This window comes from Apis mellifera, linkage group LG10 (genome assembly GCF_003254395.2).
Source record: "Apis mellifera strain DH4 linkage group LG10, Amel_HAv3.1, whole genome shotgun sequence".
NCBI lineage: Eukaryota > Metazoa > Arthropoda > Insecta > Hymenoptera > Apidae > Apis > Apis mellifera.
The window spans coordinates 4408375-4431455 of NC_037647.1; the positions used below are offsets into that span (position 1 = coordinate 4408375).

General features: G+C 31.2%; 1 protein-coding gene and 1 non-coding gene across 2 annotated transcripts in view; both read right to left on the reverse strand.

Annotated features, from left to right (window-relative positions):
- The window catches only part of LOC100577188, a 45643-nt gene extending 23202 nt beyond the window's left edge, over window positions 1–22441 (reverse strand). Inside the window, exon 1 of the mRNA XM_026443349.1 lies at window positions 22154–22441. The gene's annotated coding sequence lies outside the window, so the exon portion shown is untranslated. The remainder of the gene's footprint in view (window positions 1–22153) is intronic.
- Window positions 22442–22949: 508 nt separating this feature from the next.
- Window positions 22950–23021, reverse strand: TRNAP-UGG. Its single transcript has one exon. It is a non-coding gene; the product is annotated as a tRNA-Pro (tRNA).
- Between the last annotated feature and the right edge of the window lie 60 nt (window positions 23022–23081).

Consider the following 23081-nt stretch of genomic DNA (forward strand, 5'->3'; position numbering starts at 1 on the left):
ACGCGCCACTGGGACGTCTTTTTGAAAAAATTGGACGTAGATGGAGACTCTCTGGAGAATTTTATACAGCATGTATATGTGTGAGAGAAGTGGATGGAAGATTATTGGCGATCTAATCGTTGCATCGTGAATGGAAAAAAAATGGTTGCGTCAGTATTTGAATAATAATATTCAACAATCTATTACGTGGACTACTTTATTTTAATAAAGATAGCAGCTTCTTTATCAGCCACTTAAGCTTGGGTGAGTAATTACTTTATCATCGAGTTAAATTTTATTTAAATATGTAGATGAGGGCCGTATCTTCTTTGTTAATATTTAATCTTATTGTTGTCACAATATTCATGATGCTTCACTTGTCCATTATTATCCGAAGTACAAGTTGGATTTGAAATGATGCAAAGTATTTTCCTTTTAACTCGAATCTTTAAAATATCCTCCCAGTTTCCTTTCGGTTCAATTCTGAAATCCGATTCAAACAGGTTTCCAAGATGGCTCTCCTTTAATTTTTCTCAGCTCTGCTCCCTAACCCCGTTTTACTGTACACAAAATATTACAGTTTATTCAGGGAATCAAGTTAAAAATAGAGCTGGGTGTATCGTTCTTTTAAATCGCTCTTTTCGAGAGCTGTTGTGCAAAGTACTTCTCTCGAGAGAAGTATTGACGTAATCGAATTGGCAAGACGAGCATCGACCAGCTCGAAAGTCGAGAGATTCAACATTGTTAAATGAAGCATCGCTAATTCTTCTTAGTTTGTGGCCAATAACTTGGATTCTCAATGATATTTCCAAATATTTCTATTTATTTCTTTCGAGTTCGTGTTGAATCGGTTACAAAAATTCACTCTGAATATGTAAATTATATCCTCCTCCTTGCTGCTTGCAACATTCCATTTCCACGAATTAAATTTTTACATGCAAATCTTGCCAGATCAAAACGATATTTTGAAACGTTATTTTGATTAATTCCAACGATTTTGTGAAAGATAAAATAGCAATGGTTTCGTTCGAGCTTCGTTGCTTTGTCGAATAATTCATCTTATTTATCTTCGTTTCAACAAAAGCAAAATTTATATTTATTATTGGACTTGGAACCTGCCTTTCCCAGAAAAAAGACAAAGATTCACGTGTATTAAAAAAAAAAAAAAGTAAAAGAATAAAAAATTCATTCATGGAAAGGTAAATATTTTTCCTAGCCACTTAGTACTACCTTGCTAATTGATGGAATATATCATAAAAAGATTAAATAAAATGTTAATTTTTGTCAAGAATGAAAACGAAGAAAAGGAATGTAATTAGTGGACAACCACACACAGTGTGAATACAATATACGAATATTATGAGAGAGAGTTTCAAGAAAAAGTAAGAAAAATATATTCCCCAAGAGCGTAGCAGAGTTTTCATTCCACCTTTTCTTTCCATTTCTTTTTTACATTTAAGAAATAAACTTCTTCATAGCAATCTGTCCAGGAACTGAAAAGAGAAGCAAAGAAGACGATAACAAGTATTCAACAACTGTGAATAAAATATTTCTTCTAAGAATCCTTTCTTCAAAATAACAAAAACTGACTGGTCATTTTTTAGAATAAATTCGAATAACTATACTATTCTATTTTAATTGATACAAATATAAACCTTAACCTGCATCTTAATCTGCATCTTAGCTGCATCTTAACCACATTTTTCTCAATGAAAAACCAAACTCGAGAGATTTCCATCCTTCTTCCTCGACTTTTCAACGTTCAGAGAAACTAGATTTTCCATCAGACACGGATATCCGTGATCTAGGCACGGGAAACAAAGCCGGTACAACGAGAATCGTGGGCAGGATAATGAGGGCACAGGTACGTACGCGACAAAAGAACCGTTCGACCGCGTGTGTTAACACCTTTACCTCCTCTCGACACCGTTCTCCTCCATCCGCCTTCGACCTCTGGCCAACGTAAGCGGATTAGAGATCTCGCACGGGAAAACAGGCATAATTCCCCCGTCTATTCGAATGAGGACTGTTTCCATAACGGTTCCAATATTCCCTTTTCGCCATCGATTTACCAAGGTGAACACGATTCTCACTCTTCTGATGGAATTGAGGGTTCAATGGAGGATTTGGTGCAATGGAATATCCCGGTGATGGTTTAATCTACAAAGAAAGGTTTAAGTTAGTACAAAAGATGAAGAAGGATTTGAATAGATTTTACTAAAGAATTGGAAGGAAAGAGGATAAATTCATTTTATTAACAATCTGAAATGTTTGTGAAAAAATTATGTAATAAATGTTATTTAATTATTAATGAGAGTGGTAAGTTTTGAGAGATTATATATCCAGTAATAAATTAACCTCTTTTGTTGGTCCATTGAAATATGTCAATGTCTATATTTGTTAATGATAATCAATCATTTTTTTAATGAAGATAATTACAATGTAAACAAGATAAGCTAAGCTGTTTAAACACTTGAGAGAAAAAAATGGGAAGAGAGAGAATGAATTCTTTGAATATTTCAATAAATTTCATTTTTTTTTTTTACAAAAAATGTACTTATCTGCTATTTTTATTCTAAGGTCACGATCCAAATGTCCTCCACCAATTTTTATCACCTTGAGACATGTTGTTAAATACTTTCAACGGAGATATATATCTTTATTTTATAACCAATATAAAAAAAAAGTATTCCAAGGTTGATCGTACAACTGTCTCAACTTATCCCCCTTTTCTTTGATATTATTATTGTTAAAAAATACACGATAAATGCATTCGACAAATAAAATTATACAGAATCACGTTCCTAATTATGCAAATTATTCGGTATAAATTATTCTTATCTTTTCTTACCGACCATTCTTCTACAAAAAACAAACTTTAATATTCCAATAATATTTTTAAAGATTCATAAACAGAGCAAAAAAACAAAGTTAACAAAAAGAGAGGAAGAGAAAATATCGATATTTCGTAACAACTTTGACATTTTTATAATTTTTTAATTACCATAAATCGAAGATTTGTTCCATTTCTTTTTTAAATCATGGAAACTAATCATTACATGTTATTTATTCTAATTATCCGTAGAAAGAATCGATAATCTCGAGTTAATCCTCGGTTTTTTTTCATCTAATCGATCAATCGATATCAAGTGCAAAAGAAACGAAAGTAAAACGATTGTTTACACGGTGTTTTACGTCCAGTTCGTAATTCCCTCCCGCCATTTTATCGACGTCGAGGTATCACAGATTCCCGCAAACACGAATAAAAAAAAAAAGCTTATAGGATTTTTTGTCGAATCGATGATAATCGAAAGCAACGCATTTCTGCATCTTCATCATACGTGTCTGTAATTCATAATTTTTTTTTATAAATATACGAATCATTACAATCTCTCAGAAATTAACTTTTAATTCCATTATACGTTCTTTTTAAATAAAAAAAGACTCGACTTACTTCTTGCACGTGCAATCATCTCTATTAATCGCAACATCTATCCTGCAGGAACTGTTTAACACAGAATCTTTTACAAAAATATCCGGTTTCGTGTTAAACAGTTATTCTTAAGTACGTAAGTACTTCGGCCTGAATTTGAACGGAGGAATTCTTGTGGAATGAATCGAGAGGCAACCTTCAACAAGAGTTGGAAATCCTCAAAATAAACGAAGGATATAACTGTAAAGCGTATATAGCGTGGTTGTAAGTCGCTTCCGTGTGACATCATTATTGGGTATGAATGAGTCATGGCAAAAAAAAAAAAAAGAAGAAAAGAAGAAAAAAGAATAAAAGAAAAGGATGGAAAGATGCAATATAAAATTGAAAATAGAGTCGATAATTGAACAGATTGAAGGAGAATGATTGTATTGTTTGCATCACGTGGTTTCAGATAAAACCGAGTTATTTTTCTTCCAACAATATACACCGAGATTATCGAGCGAGATAAAGATATTCGACGATTTCAAATTTCCCAATTTCTTCACTCATTCTCCATCTTTTAAAATTCAACCAGAATTCAAAATTCCACCTTAAAAAAAAAAGAGAGAGAAAAGAAGCAACTGTTCATCACGAATATTACTCCATTAATCAAAGTCTTTTTGTGCCCTTGATGGAAACGTGTGTTTCGATCAATTCTTCTCTAAGACGAGAGAAGAAAAGGAGTTCCTGAAGGAGATTCTGCGAAGAATAAAATCAAAGATGACGAATTCCTCGTCAATTACCTCCACGGACGAAAGAAGAGAGAGAAGAAGTAAGAAAGAACATCGTGTCATACAGTATTGACCTTTCTATTCGCTTTCTTTCGCCAGTGTAGGCGTACTCTATCAAGGGTTTTCGGTGCCTTTGGACGATCGCCAACACGCTCTCTGTATAATGCTGTTACAATGCTAATTCCTGATCGCAATGTCTTGCGGTGCCAGGCGAAATTATGCGGCCCGGCCTGCCAACCTTACAATGCTTTATAGATGGCGGCGAACACGGTTATCGTATCGACGTCAATTCAAACGAAAATAATGTTTCGTTTTACGTGGTATACGATAATAAATGAGACATCTCACAGAAATTGGACAGTTCCGTTTGGAATTGATTCGTATGAATCGAATTTTTCTTTCTTTCAAACTGAAAACTTTGTCGAAATCACTTAGCCTCGTCACACACGTAAAAAACACTTATCTTCATTGAAAATTATTTACGATTAATTAACAGAGAAATTTTTGAAATGGATTTTAATCAGAGTGAACACAGGGAAGAGAATTAAAAATTCGATGATATTTTATTATTATATCGCGAATTACGATAAAAAGTGTGTCTTCTTTATTCAATTCTGGTTTGTACTTGTCGCAGAAAGAAAATAATAAAATAGGATAATAATAATAGGCTTTATCTGGATAAATTCATAAATCATTACGATACAAACTATCGTAAAGATAAATGGTTTTCTACATTACGTTGCCGCCACGGTGTCAAAGTTGAGATTGAAGAAGAAATTATTTTATTTACGCTTTCTCAAGGTTCGAATCGATACGATCATATCTTTTCTCTGTTACGAATTAATAAATCGTAAATAATTTTCAAAGGGGGATAAGTGTTTTTACGTGTGTGACGAGGGTAAGTGATTTCGACAAAGTTTTTGCGTCAGTTTGAAAGAAAGAAACTTATCTATTGCTGATTTCTTATTTCGTAGTCGTAGATACATTATATAAATGGTTTTAATTGATAAATGTGCAGTTTTAATTAGGTTAATGATAGATTTCAATGTATATAATATGAGAAATATATACTTTTGAGTTTTAACTTGAGGGAATTTTGGAGGGAATTTAAATAAATCGATCGATTTTTGTTTTACAACGATAAATAAGTTTGACGTTAAGCAAAAGTTTTCCTTTTCCGAAATTTATTCGATAAATAAAGGATTTTAAATTCTTCTTTCGTAAGTTTAACAATTGCGATTATTAAAATGCGCAAAATTTTCTATTACAATAAACAATTGTCGCAATTATTCGAAAACGATAAATATCCTTTCGAAGAATAAATTTTATCGCTTATTTTGAAATACTCGAACGAATAATTGATCGATAAATGGTGTGAAAATTAAAATTTTTTCTCTTTTATTTTCGTCTCACCGATTGCAAAATAATACGAAAACATTTCAAAATTAAAATTGTTACTTCTCTAGAAATAACTCTCTCGAGAGTTTTATCCTCAAATATATCTATTCCCATCTTTGCGAATAGATATATCTTTAAAATTTATTTCGTGGAAATAGCTATCGATCGCTTTATCTAAAAGAAAAATACAGATAAATGAATTAAACGAAATTATCGTTTAAAATTAAACGAAGACAACGTGTGGATTCCTCGCATGGGACAAGTGTATATAAACAAGGATTAAGTTGATGCTCACACGTATTTCCCCGAAATTTAAATATCATCATTCGTTAACTTTCATTCCATCGTAATTGTTATAAACAAATTCCAAATTCCATTAAGTTACGTTTAAATCGTTAAATTGCCCCAACAAAAGTATTAAAATCTCGGTATATCAGCTGTCAAAAACAATTTGAAATATTCGCACGATTGTTTTATCGGCTCGAAAAAAAATTCCACGCACAAGATGAATTTATTAGAAAAACGCAGAGAGAGACGAGAACAACGCTTGTATATAAACAAGGATTATGCTCGAGAAATATTCCCTTCCCCCCCACACGAAATTTTCGATTACAAATTGAATTTGCAACAGCAGAAATACGAAAACCTCGGATATCAGAAAGCTGTCAGAAATAATCGATTATTCTTTACGATTATTTTATCTACGTGGAAAAAATTCCACGCAAAAATGAATTTATTAGAAGCATTAGAATTTCAAGGAGATTTCCAAACGAATGTTGAGATCTCGAAAACTTCGATAAAATAAATTTACCAACGAAGCTCGAAATATGTATTATTGATAATATAATGTACGTTTCAGGAAATAATCTATGGAAAAAAAAATAATGAATATTAAAATAGGACGAGAAATATAAAAAAAAAAGAAAATTTATCTCAAACGATCCACAATCGCATGCATAAAAGATTACGTATTCGAAATATATATGAATGTGGAGCAAATTAATAAAAGAATCGTACGAGGCTCGTACAATTTAATGGTAAAATAACGTGGGAGATCCTTCGCCTCCCCATCTTCTCCGAGAAGTTCCATTTTATTTTTAACGTCAAGCTACCCCACTGAGCTTCGACATTTTTTCTTGCTGGGTCGATTGAAGGGCTTTCGTGATCGACCATTCGTTTAATTAACCTTACGTTGTGATTCGCAGAGCACATTAGAATTGAAAAACGAATTACCACGAGGATAGGTTGATTTTAATTTTTTTTATTAACATGTATAAAAGCGTGGGTCAACGAATAGAAATTGTGTGTAATATTTCTATTCGAACGTGGCATTGAATCGTAAAGTAGCCACAGTAGTTGGAAAATAAGAATTAAAATGGTTTTCTCTAACGATTTAAAAAATGGAATATCGTTGAAGAAATAATATGTAAATTTTTAAAAAGTTATATATAATAATTCATCATTCAAATATCAAAGGATATGTTATTTAAACATTGTGATATAATAAACAAGATTCTAAATTATTTTTTAAATTATATCCAATGAATTTGGCAAATTTTCCATTGCAAAATCTGTTAAAGAAATATGAACGTGATTTGCTTAAGTAGCAATAACGTTTTGATCATTTCTAAATGATTATATTTGGCCACTAGAAATGTGTAAATTTTTTGAAAAGTTATGAATAATAATCAAAGGATACGTTATTTAAACATTGTAATGTAATAAACAAGATTCTAAATTACTTTTAAATTATATCCAATGAATTTGGCAAATTTTCCATTGCAAAACAAATCTGTTAAAGAAATATGAACATGATTTGCTGTTTTGATCATTTCTAAATGATTATATTTGGCCACTAGAGATAAATATTAGTTGTAATGTGTAAATTTTTTGAAAAGTTACAAATAATAACCAAAGAATACGTTATTTAAACATTGTGATATAATAAACAAGATTCTAAATTACTTTTAAATTATATCCAATGAATTTGGCAAATTTTCCATCGCAAAACAAATCCGTTGCAAAGAGATTTGAATGATGAGTGATTTGCTTAACTAGCAAATAACATTTTTCGGTAATTGATCATTTCTAAATGATTATTTGGCCACTAGAGATAAATATTAGTTGTAATAAAACACTCGAAACGTGGCATGTATGACATTTACATGCATTAACAACGATGCTGAATTCATTAGCGTTGAAACACGTGAGAATTTAATGAACGGAGTGCAAATTATGTGAAATAAGTGCAACGAGTATATCCGTACGATTGAAGGTGGATTATTTAGTTGAAGCATATCTGGAAAACGTATCTTCTATGCAAAGTAGGATACGTACGATGGAAATACACCTTTTCAAATCCAATTTGTCCCCTCTTCTTTTTTTTTTCCATTTATTCTTTACTTTACTTCCAAACAATTATTTATCTTCTCCACTCGTTTCCATTACTCCAAATATAAAAAACACGAGAGTATAATTCTAACAAAAAGCAAGAATAATTGTCGGAATAATCTCAGACCAAACATATGTCGTTCGATTAATAATACTTCGTCCAGTATTTTTTAACGTTATTCCTTTCGCGAAACAATATTATTCGAGATAATATTTCGAATATGCAGATTTATTCCGCAAGAAGATATTGAAAAATACTTTCGAGATCAATATTTTTAAATTCAATTTTCGAAAATCAGATACAAACACTTTCAAATTGTATGTTGTATTACAAGAATTTCTTTATTTCTTTATTTCTCTCTCTTCAAGGAATCCTTCTCGTTTTCTTCTTATCAGAAATTTTTCACTTCGAATTTTCTATCCGACCGCCATTATTCAGTCATCGATTCTTCTGGTCGTTCGAGTAACCGCACAGCCATCCAATAAATTATCCTCAACCTCGACCTACGGTGGAATTGCCAAGAGAAAACACTGGATTACGGCAACCAGTGACTTTCTCTGACGGAATGGGCTGGCTGGGTATATACACAGGCTTGGTCGTTAGAATGTCGACGAACATTGAGAATTTTTTATTATTCAAATCACGAGCCCTGGTCGCATTTTGCGCGTGGAAAAATGAACGAGCGGATTCGCCATTGTTGCGGCGTGAGACTTTCCAGAGTTGCATATCAATTATTTCAAATTATTGTATTATTTTAGTATAATAAGATGCTATTACTCGTTTTCTCTCGTGGAGGTAATTAATTGCTGTGATAAAGTGTGCATCTTACTTTCTTCGATAAAGAAAAATTTTAAAATGTGCGTAAATAAAATCTAAATAAAATAGAATTTATTTAGATTAATCTGGAATTAAAAATTTGAAACGAATGGAAAAATGGAAGAATACAGAAATTCTCGTAAATGAGAATTGAAATTCTAGAACGAAGTTTGAGTTCGATTTGAAGGATATATCGATTTGGAAACGCACTTGAAATATGTGCACTTAGGAAATGAGAAGAAGATACAGCCTGATGTGAAATAATATAAAAATCGATAGAATTTTACATTTCACGAATGAACGATAAATGAAAGCAATTTTTTGAAAAATAATTCATCCAATATTAAAAAAAGAAATAATAATCCTGAAGAAAACTTGGAAATCCTTTCAAATTCATCCAATATTAAAAATTGACTAAATATAATAAAAAAAAGAAATAATAATCCTGAAGAAAACTTGGAAATCCTTTCAAATTCATCCAATATTAAAAATTGACTAATAAAAAAAAGAAATAATAATCCTGAAGAAAACTTGGAAATTTTTCCCTTGCTTCTCGAAAAAAATGATTCAAAACCGTCGATTAATCATATTTATGTCGCAAAGAATTTCGAAAATGAAAAACTTTCTACATTTTCTGTACAACGATCTACACGAATCTTAATTAGAATAACAATTTTTGAATTACGTGAAAGATTGTCGAATCGTTACATTATCTTTATATTATATTATTTCAAAGAACCATATCTTAAAAAAGAAAAATAATTCCACAAAGAACAACTTGTGAAAATAAAAGAGGAAGATACCGTCAGATGCACCACAGACAGATTTACAATTTTTAAACTCGCCAACAAACGATATCTCAAAGCTTCCTCGAATTTCCTCGAAATCTACATCCTGGTCTTTCGTCACAATCATACAAACAAACCAGATATCAACCAAAGTGTGTCACTCGTGCACGATATACAACACGTTGCAATGCGCGTACAGATTGCACACTCTTCAATATCCAAGATTCGTTTAAATAATTATTATTATAAATCGATGATATTCTATCGAAACACATCTGCAAAGAAATCGTGGATGATGGATTGTAAACCGAATTTCCCAAGCCTCCTACTTCATATTTCACACGTAACTTCGGTTGAAACGCGAAGATTTAGCGAGAAATTTCTGACAGGATATCGTATACACGAAGATATAAAAATGAAGGCGAGTTTGAAAGAGGATCGAGGATTTTTTTTCAATTTTTCAATCGAATTCAATGATCTTTTGATAAAAAATAAGATTCTCTTATTATAAGATAGGCTGGGTACACAAAAGATTAGAGATATAATTAGAACGAGATATGTCACCAAGTGTGAAAAATATCGCGAAATAACAAGAATTTCGACGTATCATTTTTTAAACGATTTCGTATCGAATTATATATTATTGAAACAAACTTTTTACTCGCAATGATATTCGAAGAATATAATTTATGTAAAAAATAAAAAATAAAGATAACGCACCGATTCTTTCAATCTGAAATTTCTATTCCAATCCGAGTATATAAAAAAGATTCGATTAGCAAGTATCGTTAACGATAACGAGTATATTTTCAATTTTAATTTATTTATCGTGTAAAAATTCAGATAACGGTTACGCAACAAGAAAAAACGCATAATCTTTAATGAATTGATCGGACGCGTGTCACAAAACGCTATTTCTAAAATTATTTTTCCGATATCTGGCCGTTTTAAACATTTATCAAGAGCGCTCAATCATACTTTTATCCTCATCCACCCATTTATCGACGAAAACGCGTGTGAAAATAGCAAGATACGAATGTAAAAAAGGATAAATAATTCTTCTCGAGAAGAAGGGAGGAATATCCGCGTCGAAAATTGTCGAAAATTCCACGTTTCGAAATTTCCTCCGTGATCGACAATCGTGGATGGCGACGCTCCATTATGCAATAGGTAGGGAACCGTGAAAAGAAAACTACACACACACACACACTCTCTCCGGATCGATTCGATCACCGATCCGACCTTAGCCTCCTTTCATACCGGAATGGGGAAATCGGCAATTATGACAAACATGTTACTTTCTCCGTGTGTGTCGCGTTACACGCGCAAATACGATACGTGTCCAAGATGAAACGATCCGTGAGTTTTTTCGAGACAAGTACGTTTATATACAGGGTGTACACGAACTTCTCTATCATTGTAATAAACGAGCTGTACTTTACAACAGTTGTAACAAGACCTCCATCTATAAAAATCTTGAACAATTTTTCCAACGTCCTGTCGTTTATTATTTTATTAACAACGTGATGCAATTCCAAGAGCAATCTTCATTTGCATCAGCCTTAATTACTCTGATATTCCATAACAAAGTATCAAATCATAGCCAAGGGTGTGAATTATTCATCATACGCAGCAATAAAAGACTGATGAAGCGAACGGTTGAAAAGCATGGGAGGAGTTACGTGGCAAGACCTAGTTCAGATTGTCTTCGGGCTAATCACGAGTAATTAACCGAAACGGGGTTAGGATATTAAAACTCACGTGGATCCCAATGCTCACATGATGCAACCGGTATAAACGGTTTTCTGGAACAAGCCTTTCTCGCGCAATTTATCGGCAATTCTTTCTTCCCCCCCCTCCCTCGAAACACGTCGATTGTATACCAAGCTGACACGAAGAGACAAACGCTTCCTGCGTCTCGTGTATATAACTTTGCTTCATTAGCTGGAATCGGGTGGTGTGTATGGCGTAAATAACGTATTGAAAGGATTGATCGCTTATTTGGAACGATTGAAAAGAATTATATTTTTTTCCCTTTTAATTCTTTCAATTTTCGAAGATCAATTTCATTTCGATGTTTCAGAAATGGATGGATGAATGGAATAACTTGTTCTATTTATTCTTTCGGCAATTTTATTATCCGTGTTAATGTAGATAACGAACACAGGTGTGTGGATTACGTAAACTTATCGCTAATCTGAAACGAATAAAAAATTTCGAGAGAATAATATTTTCCTTCCAATGTTCTTGGAATAATTTGTTTCGATATTTCCGACTTTTGATTCTTTTTTTCCCTAGTTCTCCTACATTTCTAACTTTTTATTTATTTTTTTTAGAAGATTCTTAATTTCAATTCTCGGATCCTTTGAAAAGATCCGATACACGCTGAAAATCAATTTTCGACAATATTATTATTTAACAACCGTACAAGCAACAAATTATTCCAAACGTAATTATTCACTAGGCGCGTTCCGCGTGACTGTGAAGTAACGAGCGAAAGATTCTCACCAATAAACGATTCGTAATAAATATTCCATCACGAACAGCTGATTTCTTACGGCCGATTCGGTCATTGGGAACATGAATAGCTCGGATGCAATCGACTGTTAAACGCACGACGCCTATGAAATATTTCTACCCATAATATTGCCTCCGATCCTTCATTCCACGCGAATTTGCTCGCTTTTGCGTGAAGCAAATTGTTGTTGTGGCGTTCAATGATTATCCGTGGATTCTTTTCCATTCTTCTCAAAAAGACAGATACTTGATAATTTGCGAATAATGGATAACTTCGAAGACTTCTAAATAAATTTAAAAAAAAGAAAGAAACAAAATTTTCCGCGTTTAAGTTATTGCTAATTATATCTAGTTGCGGCACACGGATTGCTCAAGTCGTGCTTCTCAAGACTCATGATTAATGAAAGAAACCTACAGATACACCTACAAAGTGCGCTTAGCAATTTAAATAAGTTCGCGCGCCAAAAAAGTAGATCGCCGAGTTATTATTCTCGAATCACGGCCGTGTCAGATTTGAATATCTATGACGAAGCGGAATTGGAAATTTTAGAGAAACTTATTTCCTAAATATCTTCGTTTCAAATAAAAAGAGAACCGCGATGGATCTTTGTCGAAAAGTCGAACACACGCTCCCTGACTGTATCATATTTTATCGCGTCACAAGATTTCGAAGAAACAAGTTTTATTCCGTTCCTAGAATCCTTTGACTGGAAAAAAGTAAACGAATATTTCAGATTCATCGCTGCGAATATCAGAATCACGCGTTTATTTCTTCAAATACGCATTCATCGTTTCAAGTCAATGAAACTGAAATCCGCGTGAATGGTTAAGCTGACCTGCTTTTCGATATAGTTATAGCTTGTGTTTTTGTATTTCAACAGCAGAACCTCTGACCAGTTGAACTGGTGTAACTAATTCCGCGGAAATTGTTTTCTATCTGCACATCCAGATATGGATCTGAAGGTATTGAGAGCGCACCAATCGATTCCTAATGAATTCATAAGTAATTCTGAGGGAGGATCTGCGTGAATTACTTCGTTTTTAAACTCTGTCGATGAATATCTTGTTACAACTCGAGATTTAATTGCTTCATTTTCCTAGAAAAACATAAAAGTGTTAAATTAATTTCTGTCTATAGATTGTGAAATTGTAAGATTGTCAATGTTTTACAATATTTTTATTATTCAAAAATAAAATTGTATTATATTTCTACTTAATTTCTATATTCATTAATTGGGAACAGTAACATTTATCAGTTAGTTACAGTTAGTTGAATAATATTATTTTCCTAAAAAAACATAAAAGTGTTAAATTATTCTGTCTACAGATTGTCGATATTTTTATTATTTAAAAATAAAATTGTTCGTTTGTTGTATTTCTACTTAATTTCTATATTCATTAATTGAGAACAGTAACTTTTATCAATTAATTATAGTTAGTTGAATAATATTATTTAATAGAAATTTTTATCACGCGATCAAAAATTAATTTATTCGGGGTAATTACAACTTTCTTTCCACTATGATTCTACACATTTTTTTTCTAGAAAAAAAATTTCTATTATGCATGAAACATTTCATTGAGAAAAATTCTCGGCAGCTGTTCCACTCATTCTTAAAATACTTTCTCCGAGCTCTCAACAGTATCATTTCACCGAGAAATAAAAAAAGAATTCGTGTTAATTTTTAACAACGTTTATTTTTTTCCCTTCACCTAAAAACTTATGCAACCTGTAAATATTCGCGATCCAACCCAGAAATGTTTAAGAAAATAATTTCCTCTGTTTTCTAATCATTATCTTATCACTTTTAACTTTATTAAAATTTTTTTTTTATAATATATTGGGAATTTATTTTCTCAGTTTTTTTATATTCAGATTCAATATTTATTCTACAATGAAATTCTATTTAAAAAACCGTTGCAACATTAATCGAGATACATTTTTCGAATCCTGTACGTTTATTTTCGAGAGGGATACTATTCTAAGGAATATTTTATTTCTAGCTATTGTTTCTCTTCAATTCAGAGATTCTATCTTTCTTCTCAATCGTGTATCTACTTATCACACGATTTAAATTCATTTAAAAATGTATTTGATATTATTTTTATTAAAAAAAAGTTTCAGTAATTTAATAATGATATGTAATTGTAAAATAAAGAAATGTATTTTTCATACTTCTATGATTCATGGCTAGCTAAGATAACACCAATCATGGGTCAAAGATAACAGGCTCCCTTCACAACAGCAATTCTAGGAATTGGATATTTCGCGGATAATTTCGCGAGTAGAAGAAATAATGTAAAAATATTTACGTCTATTTAAAAAACATTTAATAAACGAAATGTAAAAGGAAATAATATATATTATTAATTGAAACAAAAATAAAGAAAATCTTAATGAAAGAAAATATTAAAAAAGATGTTGTTAACACCTTTTAAAAACCTGAAAAACACGTAATCCATCCTACACATACATTAATTTTACCTAAATTTAATCTTTAATTTCAAACTTATATAAAATCGTCAAGAAACCAACTATTTATTAAATTTATTAAAATTATGATAATGTAAATAATCTTGAATGATCTTCAACACTAACTATATATCTAAATCGATATATCTAATCGAAACTATCTCTACTAAATCGAAATATAAAAAGAAATTATATATATTATTATTAATTGAAATAAAAATAAAGATAATCTTAATGAAAGAAAATCTAACTACACTAACTACTAAATCGAAATATAAAAAGAAATTATATATATTATTATTAATTGAAATAAAAATAAAGATAATCTTAATGAAAGAAAATATAAAAAAATGTTATTAACACCTTTTAAAAACCTGAAAAACACGTAATCCATCCTACACATACATTAATTTTACCTAAATTTAATCTTTAACTTCTAACTTATATAAAATCATCAAGAACTACTTATTAAACTACTTATTAAACTTATTAAAATTATGATAATGTAAATGATCTTGAATGATCTTCAACACTAACTAGATCGATGAATTTGTCACGGAATAGACAGATCCACCTGAAAAAAAATATAGTTTCGTTAAAAAAAATAAATAAAAATTATATTAAAATCTATAAAAGGTATATTTACCTAAAATTTAAAATTATTCTTTTAAAGATAACATATCCCCCTCGAAACAAAGTAAATCTTGAAATATTTTTCTCGAATATTATAATTTCGATAATTGGTTCAAATGGAACACTCTTCTGTGCATCGAATCTTTCGTTTCAAAAAGGATCGTCGCATCGTCGAGATTTTTGCACAAGAATTTGCAAAAATGACGAAATTGTTTGCCACGATGGAATTATGCAAAAATGGAATTTCACCCTCCGGGTTCGCCAGGAAATTTCTACGATATTACCATCGAAATTGAGTTAAAGATTTTCTTGCATCGGCGATGATCGGTTAACGGATATTGAATTTTAGAGAATCATTACATCATAGGGAGATGTAACTATTGATTAATCCGTTGATTAATTTTTTACCGTATTTCAATCTTGAAAACGAAAACCTTGTCGATTGGATATTTAATCTAATTCCTAAATTCTTCGAGATAAAAATGACTACCACGATCTGCTGTTTTTCTGCCTTTCACGAATCATTCATTGAAAATTAATTAGTGCATGATTTGTAGGAATAGGATTTTTATGCAAATATAAATAGATTTACAATATCTAAATTCATAAATCATTTCATCCATCGATAGAATAATCGAATTTTAGAATATTCATAAGATAATGAAATTTCTTATGAATAAACTAAAAAGTAGAGGGGAATATCAGAAATTCTCATCGGGAATTTCTATTTTATTGGAGCGTTCATACATTTGTCGGAATAATCACAATCGAAACCGAGAAATCCGTTTCGAAAAAAAAGAGGAGAAGAAAAAAAATCTCGTAATCGATGCTTATCGAAATTACTCTCTCGCTACGCGATATAATTGCGCGCCTCTTGGAAACCGCTTAACCGAGACGCTTAAAAACCGTGCCAGAAGTGTTCGTTCTCAATTTTATAACGAGCCTAATTCCGTCATTCCGATTTAAATGCACGATTAGAAGAATCGGAAAACAGGGATGGAAAAAAAATTCCACGATATAAACGGTACAAAACCGAGGATCGCACGCTCCGTTAAACCAACAACGATAATGAGATAGTCTGTCCAATTACGAACTTCCAAAAAAAAAAAAAAAAAAACCTTCCAATTAAAATTACGTTTCGAGGGGTATATTTCAAATCCCGTCCCCTTTTCCACGTTTTTCTCTGTGTATTTGTACAATGTCGCTCGTGGAAATCGTTACGCTTTCTGTGTTTGTAGACAGGCTTGATACGCGTGAAAGGAAAAGTCCTCATGATTCTGTAAACTGAGAGCCAGAGCCCTTGAAATTCTTTCCTCCTCGATCGTTTTTCTTCTTTCTTACCAGGGGGAGGGGAGGGGAAGATGGATTATCCGCGACACACGTGTGGGCGTCACTGAAACGAGATAGTGTGTGTTAGTGTGTGTACACGAGGTATCCTGCGCTTTCAGAATGTTCCAGATACGAATATTATTGAAGACAGTCGATGATCGTGAGCCGATAAATATACGCGGTGTCCTCGAGATTGCGGTGTGATCGAAGAGGAAGTACTCGTTGGGTTAAAAGTGTGGAGCTCTGTTTTATGAAAAAATTAAATTTGAACATTATATCCTTGGAAATTTCCATGATAAATAATAAATCATTTTCTATGAGGAGTGATTATTTTAACATGGTATTGTCTGTTTAACGAGATCTGTAAAAAAATATTGTGATATTAATATTTTAATGAATATTGATCTCATACTGTGACAATAGTCTGTTCGAAGAGGAAAAAGTTAAATTAATTATCCTATAGAAAGTAAATTCAAATTAATTTTCAACCACGTTCATTCATTTTTAAAATACAATAAGAATTTACAAAAGATTTAAATTATTTTAATTAAAAAGGAAAGAAAATTCAAATATTTATTTTTATGAGACAAACTCCATAAAGATAAATATTTGCTTTTTGATCTTCAAGCTGCTTTTCATCTTCGAAATAACATTCACTGCATTTCTATTTCAAAAATTCTACAAATGGCAATCCTGTTTGAAAACTTTTGTACTTGCCGCATCTCGAAATATTTTATACTTTTTCTTTTAGAAGCATCTGCTCCTATTCCCGCAACAGTTTGTGCACTTTTCAGAATGTACAGTCCACGGACAAGTAACTATAATACACCAAGAAGCCGACTTTTATTCTGCATAAAAGAACAAGTGTGTAGAAAGGCTATACGTACTACTTGCATTCTCCTTCCTATTTTTGAATATTTTCCGTTTTGGCGTTACAAATTATGGATAAAACAAAGCGTGTATTTCATGTTATGGAAAAATTTCTGTTTAATTCTTAATGATGGAAGAATTTTCATCATTAAGAATTAATTCTAAACTTTCTAAATTTACTTGAGAATTTCATTTCAATTAACAAATCACATATATGCATCAAAATATAATTCTAATGTTTATAATTCTTTTGTTATAAATGAAATGAAATACGGAAGTCATGAAGGATGGAATGTAAGGCCAATTTTGGTAAAAACAGCAACGAGCATTGTGATTCACTCTCTAAGGATATTCAGTATTGAATCTCGTTATTCTCATTGCCGTTTGCACACTGCCAATAAATCAATACTCAATGACAATTTACTATCCTCGATTTTGCAAGTGAGGCAAACGAGGCCAATTTTTCTGGCTATTTCTGAATTGCCAGAACGAATCGTATTTATATTGTTATCGTCGTCGTACTTTGGTTAATTTGTTTTCATCCACATACGCGCTGTTAAATATATTTTTGCAGAAAAACTGTGAGAGGCTGTGGTCGTGAAACCAGAATTATTTACCAACACTGACAAAGTTTCGCTTTTTCAAGGCAATACTTGCGGTCGCCAAGATTGTGAGCTTTTATTAAGGCTAAAGAAAATGATACGTACACGTAAATAGTAGACATGCAAAAATATTTATTTCCATCTTTTAAATTATATTTCTTTTTAATTTTATTGATAATGTAAAATTTTCAAACTGATGCATGCTAAAAATAAAAGATATTTTATTAAATGAATACCTGTTTACTTGTTTAATGATTGTTGATGTAAATAATGGCAAGATTGTTATATTATTTTGTATTATTATAATATTATCGCGATAATATTATAATTGTATTATATTAATATAATAATTTAGATTACTTACTAATGAATGAGATGTTATTAATATTGTTTTATCATTATATCCAATCCCAAATGGAAATTTATGGAAATAATATATAATTAAAGTTAAAAATGCTGTTGAAATTTAAAAAAAAAAGAATTATATTATATGTTATATCCTAAAACTAGTTTTTTGGAATATAGGATTTTTTAAACACATGATATAATATAGTAAGTAATGATTATTAATTAATATAATAAAAAAAATTGTACATAAATGTTTAAAAATATTTCAGTAAAAAATTTTTGCATACACTGTATGCAGAAATTCAATCTCTACTAGGTATGCGCAGAAGCAATAAAAAATACAATAAAAAAACCATATGGCTATACAGATGGGTAGTACTAAAATTGTGATTCGTAAATATTCATGAAAAATGATTATTCGTTAATAATCATTTTTTATTAGGTTGATACAAAAAATGAATACAATTAAATGTATAGTTATTCACCGAAAATAACTTTTCTCGAATAATGCAAATGCGAATTATCTTATAAAACATTACAAAGAGAATGTAACGTAGTTTCAAATTGGTTTCAAGGAAGACTAATAACATTTTTAAATATTATGACAATTTTATTATAAATTTAAGAAATTAATGAAATAATATTTATTCAACAGTGACAAGACAATCAGGAATAAATAATGGGTCATTAATAGTGCGTCTAATTTATGTATAAATATATGATTGACAATACGATCACACATACGTCATTTATATGCACAGCTAATAGTTTAAATCGTACGATAAAAAACTAGGTTAGGCCTCGATTTATTGTCCCACATTTATTGCTAATTTTCAATCATCAAACATCTACACTGAAATCTTGAATATTATTATATTTAAAAGAGCATCGACAATATTAAGCGACATCAAATTCAATTTATATATTCGTTATGTTAAATTTGAATATCTAAATTCAAAAAATCCATTAAGGATATATACACCTATTCAAATACAAATAATAAAATATAAAAATCCTCCTAATTTATCCTACCTGAAAAATTGACAAATCCATTTCTGAACGTGAAAAAAAAGAATAACAATATCAAAATCTTTCAAATATAACGGGCTATTGTGAAAGTCATCGTGTTACAATGACAAGTAATGGCGGCATTTGAAGTCGCTTGCTTGACGCTGACCAGGCAGACCACGCTTAAATTAATTCGGTCATTTCTTCCATTCTATTTTGAAGATACTGCACTCTAAAGATGATTACAGGCACGAAAAACTATTACGTAACCACGAAGAAGAAATGCAAGAGTCGCAAAAAAGGATCAAGCTCACTAACTAAACTCACGAAACACGCGTGCTTACATGACTTTCGATTTCAATATGTCCACAGATCGAATCTTTCGACCGGCGAATTACTAAATCGCGCAAGTTAAAGCGACATCTTTCCGTGATGCACGAATACCATGGAATTTATAGAGGTCACTACTAAATTTGTGAAGTTTCGTTAGGTTAGAATGAATCCTCTCGTCGACGGTATATTTTCGCACAAAATGTCTAACCCTCGAAGTTTAAGGATACAACACTTCTTGTAAAAAATATATGGGGAAAGAAGAAGAATTTACGATCCGACCCGCTCATCAAAAATTTATATCTGTACGTTAAATACGTACAATTTTTCTTTCAGTGAACGAAAATCGAAAAAATTTTCTCACGTTTGGTTCTATTTTTATGTACTCGTTTTAGTTTCTTTCTTTTCCGCTTTTTGCAAACTTGCTCAAATGAGACACTATTTCTAGTGAGATAATCTGTCGCAGATTAAAGACGAACCTTTTTATGTTCCTAGTTTAACTTCACGATCGCTGATTGGTTAGTCAATAGATTTATTTTTAAAACTATGTCCTATAGTAAGTGGTGAATTTTTTTATGCAGAATGCAATAATTGAAATACAATAATTGATTTGAGATTATGTTAATATTTTATTTAGAAAAGATTTCTATCAATAGAAAAAATAAATTGGAAAATAAAAACGAAATAAATAAAACTGATTACACAAAAAGTAATCAATAAAAATATCCAATTGACGGAAGCGGAAAAACTTTTAACAGTTTCTTTTGCATTCTGCATCAGACTATGATGCACATACTATCGTAGCTAAATTTATCAATTGAAATTTAATCGAGAAAATTCACGAACGTACGAAATTGAATCTCGAGTAAAATACGCACATTACAAAATCTAACACCATAATCTTGTCATGAACGGGTGTGCATTTTTAATTACAAATAAGAGAGTCTGGAATGGTAACAGCTGGCGAGTCGAAATTAACATTTCGAAAAGAATAAACTGTTCTTTTTTTTTTTTTTTGATCATATTATTGCTGATCATATGGTGCCAAACGATATATTGTTATTAGTTTGAATCGATTTATTTATTATATCTCGAAACAATATTGAATTTTTTATATTATATTATTTATACTATATTACACACATATCATGTATCTATATTATATTAGAATAATTTATGATTTAGCTAATATTCAAGACAAGATTATGAATAATAATGAATTTCACGCAGTCATTCTGAAACACCCTATATACATGGATATCGGTAGCTAAGCCATTCTGCCGTGCTGTGTAATACGTGTATGCACCGATCGATGCTGAAAAACTGGAGATCGAAAGTAAACGTCCGAAGTTCAACGATAATGGCATCGATACCATGAAACAATAAGGGTGAAAAAGAAAGAGACAAATGCAATGAAAGGCATCGAATCAAATGAGATGAAATAAGAAGGATAAAAAAATTAACAGAAAATGTATTTTTAACAATGATTAGCGAATAATCGGCTTGTTACTTGTCGCTGTCGATTCGTTAATTGGCACATCGATTAAAAGCATGATGAACGAGAGAGGTATCATTTTGCATAGGACAAGGTCAAAGTCCTAAGGACTGTAGCACGGTTGTGCACCGCTCGACAACAGCCGGATTCCTCTCTCGTCCGATGCCGCGCGCGCGGTGACAGAGCACATCGAGGATATAAAAATAGTTGTGCAGACACCGAGGTTCAAGACCTCGATATATAGATACTACGGTGGCACGATAACGTTATCCATGGAATTATGGCACAGCTGTGTTTACACGTAAACATCAGCAAAAACGAGCGACGGCGACGGCGACCGGACAACAAAAGGAAGATTAAAATTTCAAAATATAATCTTTTGTATGTACATAAGAATCCTGTTATGCATAAAATATTGTTCACAATGTTGGAAATTTCTCGTCTGTAGATAGTAAATAACCACTACCATATACAGGAACGCGCTACGTAATAAACAAAAAATTGAATGGAGAAGTATAATTCTCGGCAAGTATGTAAGATAACAAAGACAGCTCATTTTCAAGAGTCCCATATGCAAAGAAATAACTCACGATAAAAATCTCTTTCTTTCTCAACAGGCGATACCTGTTCAGAATCTCACGACTAGATTACGAAAAACTTTATTCTGACCTATTTCTAAAGATGCTGTATGCCGAATCCTTTTCGTTATTTGAAATATCGTTTCGACTGCAAATTTTTTTTAGAATTTATTTTACGAAATATACGATAAACTTCGTGTTTTGTTGTTCGATTTCTTATAGAAATTGTTATTATAAAAAGTAGAATCAAAGAAAATTATGTAGACACGCGATATAGACGTTCGGTAGATTGAAAAAGGTCACTTGGCTCTGTGGATTGATTGAAAATTCGATATTATATGCGATCAAGAAAACCACGATGCGACAAATTCTCAAGTAGAAATTGTAAACTTACCGAAAGGACGCTCGAAGCACCTCACGAAACTCCTTTGTATCCAGGGCAGTGAAAAATCCTCGTGGTGACACCGCGATTAACAAGTTTTGCATACATCTAAACACACTCACTAACACTATAAATCGAGCACTGAACAAATTTTCACGTACGCCTGCCTTGACCTCACGATCTGACCGGTAGATCGGTAAGAATTTCACGAAAATCACATTGATAGCGTTCAACCGTCAGCTTGCTTCGGAGATCATAGACCAGCTGTGTTTTTGCCCGACCATTCAGGAACTGGTGCATGCGCACTGGCGTTGCCGCCATCTTGACTTTCTTGGGAGTAGGAAAATATATCGCGCGCAATTTAAAGTTGTTAATTTAAATCTGGAATTCCTGCTTGCTAGTGATGCTCCTAAAACATTAATTATTTAATAGTTAGTGAAAAATAAAAAAATGACGAAGAATAAAAAGAATCTTATTTTGTACATTTTTATTTTAAAACTAACTTGTATAATTAAAAATATATGTATTTTTTATATTTTAATGAAAAAAATAATTTGTAAAAAAAAAAAATATTTCTATAAATTAAATTTTATTTATGTAATTAAAAATATGTATATTTTTTATACTTTTATTATTAAAAATAATTTTTTACTATTAAATTTTATATATATCATTTTTACGATTTTATATTTATATTTAAATATAAAAGAAAAATAATTATCTACGAATATATTATATATACGAATATATTATGATTATTTATTTAAATATAAATATTAAAAATATAAATTTTAGCATAAAAAAAACCGGGCCCCTCCGGGATTTGAACCCGGGACCTCCTGCACCCAAAGCAGGAATCATACCCCTAGACCAAGAGGCCAGCTGATTAACAGTTTCATAATATTTTTTTTTATATCACGTAATAAGATAATTATATAAA